Raw genomic sequence first — 6,376 nt, forward strand, 5'->3', positions numbered from 1 at the left:
AACAATAATAATAATAATAATAATAATCATTCATCCTAACACACACATAATGATCTCACTGTCATCCTATCTCTAATCTAAATAAGATCTTCGCTGATACTATGAATTATTTGTGTATAGTTTTATAAATTATAAAATGCTCAGCCCTCCACCATGTCCAGGAACCATCTGACTAGTTCAGCTTTCAGCTACTAGGGGCGCTAGTGAACTCATTCACCACCCCCACAGAATTCTCAACAGCCATTCGTTCATCCTAAGATCATGTGATACTACGTCATCACACTTATATAAGGAGTCAGCCCCTGGTCATCTTTCTCACTCTTCAGTTGTCAGCCGCATCGTGCATTTATTCTCGTGTGTGTGTGTGTGTGTGATCTATCTGTTTTATTAAGATGAAGCGAATTAACAACACCCAGGATTGTGCTGCGAAGAGACTTAGACTCCACGATTCGCCATTATCGAGTAAGTAAATAATTTTTATTTTTGATTATCATTTTTTCCTTTATATATTCTCCTTATTAATTATATATCTCATTGTTATAGCTGAACTCGCGGACTTTATCATCGAGTCTGAGGAGCGAGCAGGTGGCGTCAATCAGCCTTGTCCTGAACAAGTTTCATTATCTGGTAAGTACATTTTTTCAATGTTTTGATATCTCTACCCATTAACTCCATGTACGAGCGCTACATCTGTTTTGGATAGCTCTATATAAAGATCCGCTTTTCACTTGGTGTGTTTGTTATACTCGCTCTCTACAAAGATTTCATTTTTTTTCATATATATCTACCTTTGTCCTCTCATTTGTATACACCAGACTTCTTCTACAAACATTTTTTACTTTATATTATACTCATTATATTCCATCTTCCTAGATTACATCGGCCCAGCGCTAGAAGAGCTTGATCGCCAATTCGAAATGGAGAGAGCTCGTCGTGAATGTAAGTATATCTCTGATAATAATAAAAATCATACTCGCTAAAAAAATTAAATAATTTTTTCTTCTTGTTCTTTTAATATACACCCTTCTTCCTAGTCTATTGATCTAGCCTTAACATATATTTTGTTTCTAGATCATCCTAATTCCACGCAGAGCAGTAATAACTTTTTAGATGAGGACGAACTGGACATGCCTGACTGGCTTGAGGGGCTTGTCGAATGCGGCAATGAACTGCTGAAGCCGTGGAATGAGATTGGAGAAGGTGAATAGTTTTCATCATTAGTCCAAAATAATTACCATTATTTACTGTTATAATAATTATTATTATTTATCCCTCTTTTAAATCCAGATCATTAAACTTATATTTATATTTCAGGTATATCACACGGCATGCCCGTGTCCCGCGAGCGGTGGTTGCAGGCGCGGGGCTCGAGGGTGGGCGAGGGCACGCCCCACCTCGCATCGCACCGATCACCGCAGCTCGACAGGCCGCGGCGACGGCGGCCCTAACTATCTTGCATCCATGGGCGTCCAAACAAGCGGGTAGCAGCACTGTCAGGGGTCCCTCGCCGCCTTCTCCGCCTCCGCAAGCTGACCGACCACGACGCCGCCAGCGCAAGGTTCGTGTACCAAGACGCATACCCCTCCCATTAAATGACGCTGACGCACCATCGCCAACACCGTCATCCACCGGCTGGACCCCCAGTATCATTAGCAATAATAGTATTAGTGATCATCCTGTGGCTAATGGCAGTTCTCTAACCCGCCCTTTCAGTGAAGTAGATCAGGTCGGTGACACCATACCTCAGTTGCAGTATTCGTCGATTGCCGACACCTTCGAGGAGCGAATCTCGGTCACTCGCATCGAAAACCCGGCAGGGGGGTACTGCGGTCCTGTTGGATTTTTAAACGCATGCCTCCCTGTCCTGGAAACTGAGCTCCTCAGGGTGGTCGATAATCCGCGTTATCCCGCCGTTAACTGCAGTGCAGTGCTATGCATTGAGTTATCGCAACCCCCCCCCCCCCCCAAAGTTCAGTCTGGTCAGGAAGAGACCAGCATTCATTATCTTTGGGGGGTAATGGCGTGATAACGCGGAGCACATCAGTTGCCGAGTGGTTTCGTAAATCCACCTAGAGTGTCATATTGGGCCACTTTTCCGAGATGGAAGTCAACGGCTCAGCTAAGGCACTCAGCAGAATTCTACACCTGGACATCCATATACATGTCCACGATCGATTAAATGGAGGGTCTAGCTATATCAAGCTCCCTAAAGGTGTAGCTAATAAACAAGAGTGCATTAATGTCGAAAATACAAAAGATCAGGCTTGTTTTTCATGGTCAATCCTGGCTTGCGAAAGTAAGTATAATTATACAGCTCATCCTGAATGTCCCATTACATACAAAGTCAGTGATATTAACACATATTATAACTTTGATGGTATTGAGTTCCCTGTCAAGATCCAGGACATACCTAAATTCGAGGCACAAAATACCGGAATATCGGTACACGTTTATGGCCTGGAGAAGAAGAAAAGCAAGTCAGACGAGCAAGACAAGCATGTCGTAGTCGGCCCCCTCCATTTCTCAAAATTTTCCGGTGAGCTTCAGCTACATGTAAATATGCTTCTCTTTTCTGAAGGTGACAGTTATCACTATGTCTGGATCAAGGACATGTCCCTCCTCCTTTATTCCCAGTTAAGTTACAATATCGGTAAAAAACATATTTGTTTTAGGTGTCTCAATTATTTCTCCTCTGAACGATTATTAGCTACGCATCTAGTAGACTGTACTTCCAAGGATGCGGTACATGTTATTATGCCCACAGAAGGAAACAAATTCATAAAGTTTAGGAATGCTCACCACCACCTCGCTCCTGTGACCCGCTGTGAAGGCGATCCTACGACCTCACACACCACCTTTACGGAAAAACACGTACCTTATGCTGCAGCGTACCAAATTGTATCGTCATATGACACCAACCTTAACCGATACAAATCTTACGTCGGCAATAATCCATCGATTTGGTTGCTCTCTGAGCTTAAAAATTTTTCACTGGAAGTTGATAAGCTGTACAGCGGCAACGTTCCAATGACCAAATCGAAGGGGAATGAAGATTTGTATAATAAAGCCACCGAGTGTCATATTTGTGGGTTGCCGTTGGACAGAAAAGCGCAAACTCCTCGTAGTGACCACTGTCATCTTACAGGGAAATTCCGTGGGGCTGCTCACAATGCGTGCAATTTGAAGTACCAATTACCTAGGCACATACCAGTTTTCTTTCATAATTTAAGTGGGTATGATGCTCATTGTCTAGTTTAGCACTTGGCCGATTTCGGCTTGGAGAAATATCAGGTGAGTGTCCTACCTGAGAGCGTCGAGAAGTATATATCATTCTCCAAACGAATGACGTCAAGAATTACACTGCGCTTCCTCGATACACTACGTTTTATGCAGGCACCACTACAGAAACTTGTTGAAACTCTACCTCCGGCGGATATGCATATCACTCGAGCTGCATTTCTCGACGAGGAAATGTTTCAACTTGTGACTAGGAAAGGGGTTTTTCCATACGAGTATGTGAATAGTATGGTCAAACTCGACGAAACCAGGCTACCCGACATAACTGCATTCTCCAACAACCTCACAGGCGACACGATAACGAATGCAGAGTATGAGCATGGCATGAATGTCTGGCGGGAATTCAACATTTCTAATTTAGGAGAGTACGCACGTCTTTACATGGACACAGACGTGCGCTTGCTTGCGGACGTTTTCGAGAAGTTCCGGAGTCTATGTATGACCACATATTCTCTGGACCCTGCCTTCTATTACACGGCACCTGGGTTGTCTTGGGACGCGATGCTCAAGAAAACGAAGTGCAGTATCGAATTATTGACAGATCCTGACATGCTTCTTTTCTTTGAGCGGGGTATCCGTGGGGGGCTCTGCCAATGTATTCATAGACACGCGAAAGGAAATAACCCACGGATGGGTGACAGGTTTAACGCATCCCTTGATTCAAGTTACATATTGTATCTTGATGTGAATAACTTATACGGACATGCTATGACGGAATGTCTGCCTATTCGCGAGTCTCGCTGGCTGTCCGAAGATGAATGCAAGGGATTAGGTGGAAAAATCAGGGGGGGGGGGGGGGGATGGCCGCCGATTCTGATGTAGGGTATGTTGTGGAGGCAGAACTCAAATACCCTATTAGTTTGCATGGCGCGTATGCCGATTTGCCGCTGTGTCCAGAGCAACTAGTTCTGCGAGGAGGTCCCACACCGAAACTGATGACAACGCTGGGGGACAAGCAGAGGTACATCATTCACTACCTTAACCTCCAGCAATGCCTCAGCTTGGGTATGGAGCTGGTTAAAATCACCCGAGCCATCTCCTTCAAGCAGTCCGCCTGGTTGAAGGAGTATATTGATCTGAATACGAGACAGAGAACTTCCACGTCGTGTGACTTTGAGAAAGATTTTTATAAATTAATGAATAATTCAATTTTCGGAAAAACTATGGAGAATTTGAGGGAAAGACGTGAAATTATTATTAGAACGCAATGGGATGGGCGTTATGGCGTACGAAAATGCATTTCCAGACCAAATTTTAAACAGGTCACCATTTTCAATAAGAATTTTGCTGCTGTGGAGATGGCTAAAACTGCAATAGAGTTTACTAAACCTATCTATGTGGGGATGTGCATACTAGACCTATCCAAACTCCACATGTACCGCTTCCATTATGAGTTTGCGAAAACTCATTTCGCTGTTCCTAAATTACTTTATATGGATACAGATAGTTTCATCTATTGGGTGAAGAACTGCGATCCATATGAAGTAATTAGGTGCCACGCCAATGAATTCGACACGTCTTCTTATGCGGCCGATAATCCTTATGGTATTGTTCCGCAAAACAAGAAGGTTATCGGTCTCATGAAAGACGAGACGAATGGATTGCCGATTGTGGAGTTTGTAGGTCTTCAGTCCAAGATGTATGCATATCGCACGTTGGAAGGTCCGACTCAGAGATGGGCTAAGGGGGTACGACGGATGGAATCACGAGCTCTGTCTATCGAAGACTATTTGCAGTGCCTACGTGGTGGTGTTCGCGGTGCTGAGCTGCAGCCGCCGCATATTGTCCGGCAAACGAGTATTCGATCGATTGCGCACGACGTGTACACTGTGCTGCAGTTTAAAATCGGTCTGTCGCCTCATGACGATAAAAGGGTCATCTGTGATGACGGCATTGAAACTCGCCCGTACTCACACTACTCACTTGTAGCGAGAGAAGTGGTGGGGGCTCTGATTGAGAGAGAGAGAGAGAGAGAGAGAGAGAGACGGCGAAGGTGTCTGCAGAGTAGTAGTATGACCCTTTTATCATAGTGCAAATATTGAATGAGAGTGTTTTGTAGTGTGTATCAGCTTGCATACTTCCGTGTATGTCTGAGTGTGTGTGAATGTGTGTGAGTGTGTGTGAATGTGTGTGAATGTGATAAGTGTGCATGTGTGTAAATATTATTTATTCTATAAAAAAACAAAAAAACATTAAAAAAACAGAGAAAAACTAAAATAATCCCATTTATAAAAAAAGGCTTTATATATATTTGTATATTTTTTCTCCACTATTACTAGTCAATGGCAATATGACTGAAAGCAGATAAAAATTTTACACCTCTTATAATCAAATAGAAGAAAACGAAAATACAATTTTCGCAGTTCGTATCTGCTTTGATCTTAGTAGTAGTTGTAAGTTTCACCTGCCGCTAGCCATCCAGTCAGAACTAGTTTTTTAAGAATGTGAGTTCCATCAATTAAATTCTTTATATATTCTTCACTGTGGAAAAAAAAATCTGTATACCCACAAATATGTGTTCACCTGCTTGTTGTAGTGGAAATGTCTGGAGCTACTTACTTCAATGAAATATAATTTAAATTGCTAGTGTAAAATGTTTTAGAGCCACCATCTGGGACTAAAAATACGTTTGCCTTCAGTTAAAAAAGTGCTTCCGGTGGAACTTCACTAGACATATTATTTACGTTGTAAGATAATGTAATTACGTTCTAGTACCTCTGCTTTAGTTTTATATATATACAGTGCTTATATATTTATGAATGATGTAAAAACACGTATCTGCAAAGATCAGAGCTTTCATATTTTTACTTGAAGACAAATAATGTATCTGTAAACTCATATAACGTGAAAAAAAAAGTGAATCATTTTACTATAAACTGATATGTCGCAAACAAAATATGAATTTAATAATAAATTCAATTATTTTATTGTAAAAAAATGCCCGAGTTTGTTATTATTTGACTCTCAATCATGATCCATATACGTTGCACTGGCACAGAGAGAGACCTATAAGATTTTTACTGATTTAAAGACAGAGATGAAATCTGAATGACGCGTGCTGGACTTCGTCCGCCGGTCA

Source organism: Schistocerca nitens, chromosome 3 (genome assembly GCF_023898315.1).
Source record: "Schistocerca nitens isolate TAMUIC-IGC-003100 chromosome 3, iqSchNite1.1, whole genome shotgun sequence".
In the NCBI taxonomy this organism is placed as follows: domain Eukaryota; kingdom Metazoa; phylum Arthropoda; class Insecta; order Orthoptera; family Acrididae; genus Schistocerca; species Schistocerca nitens.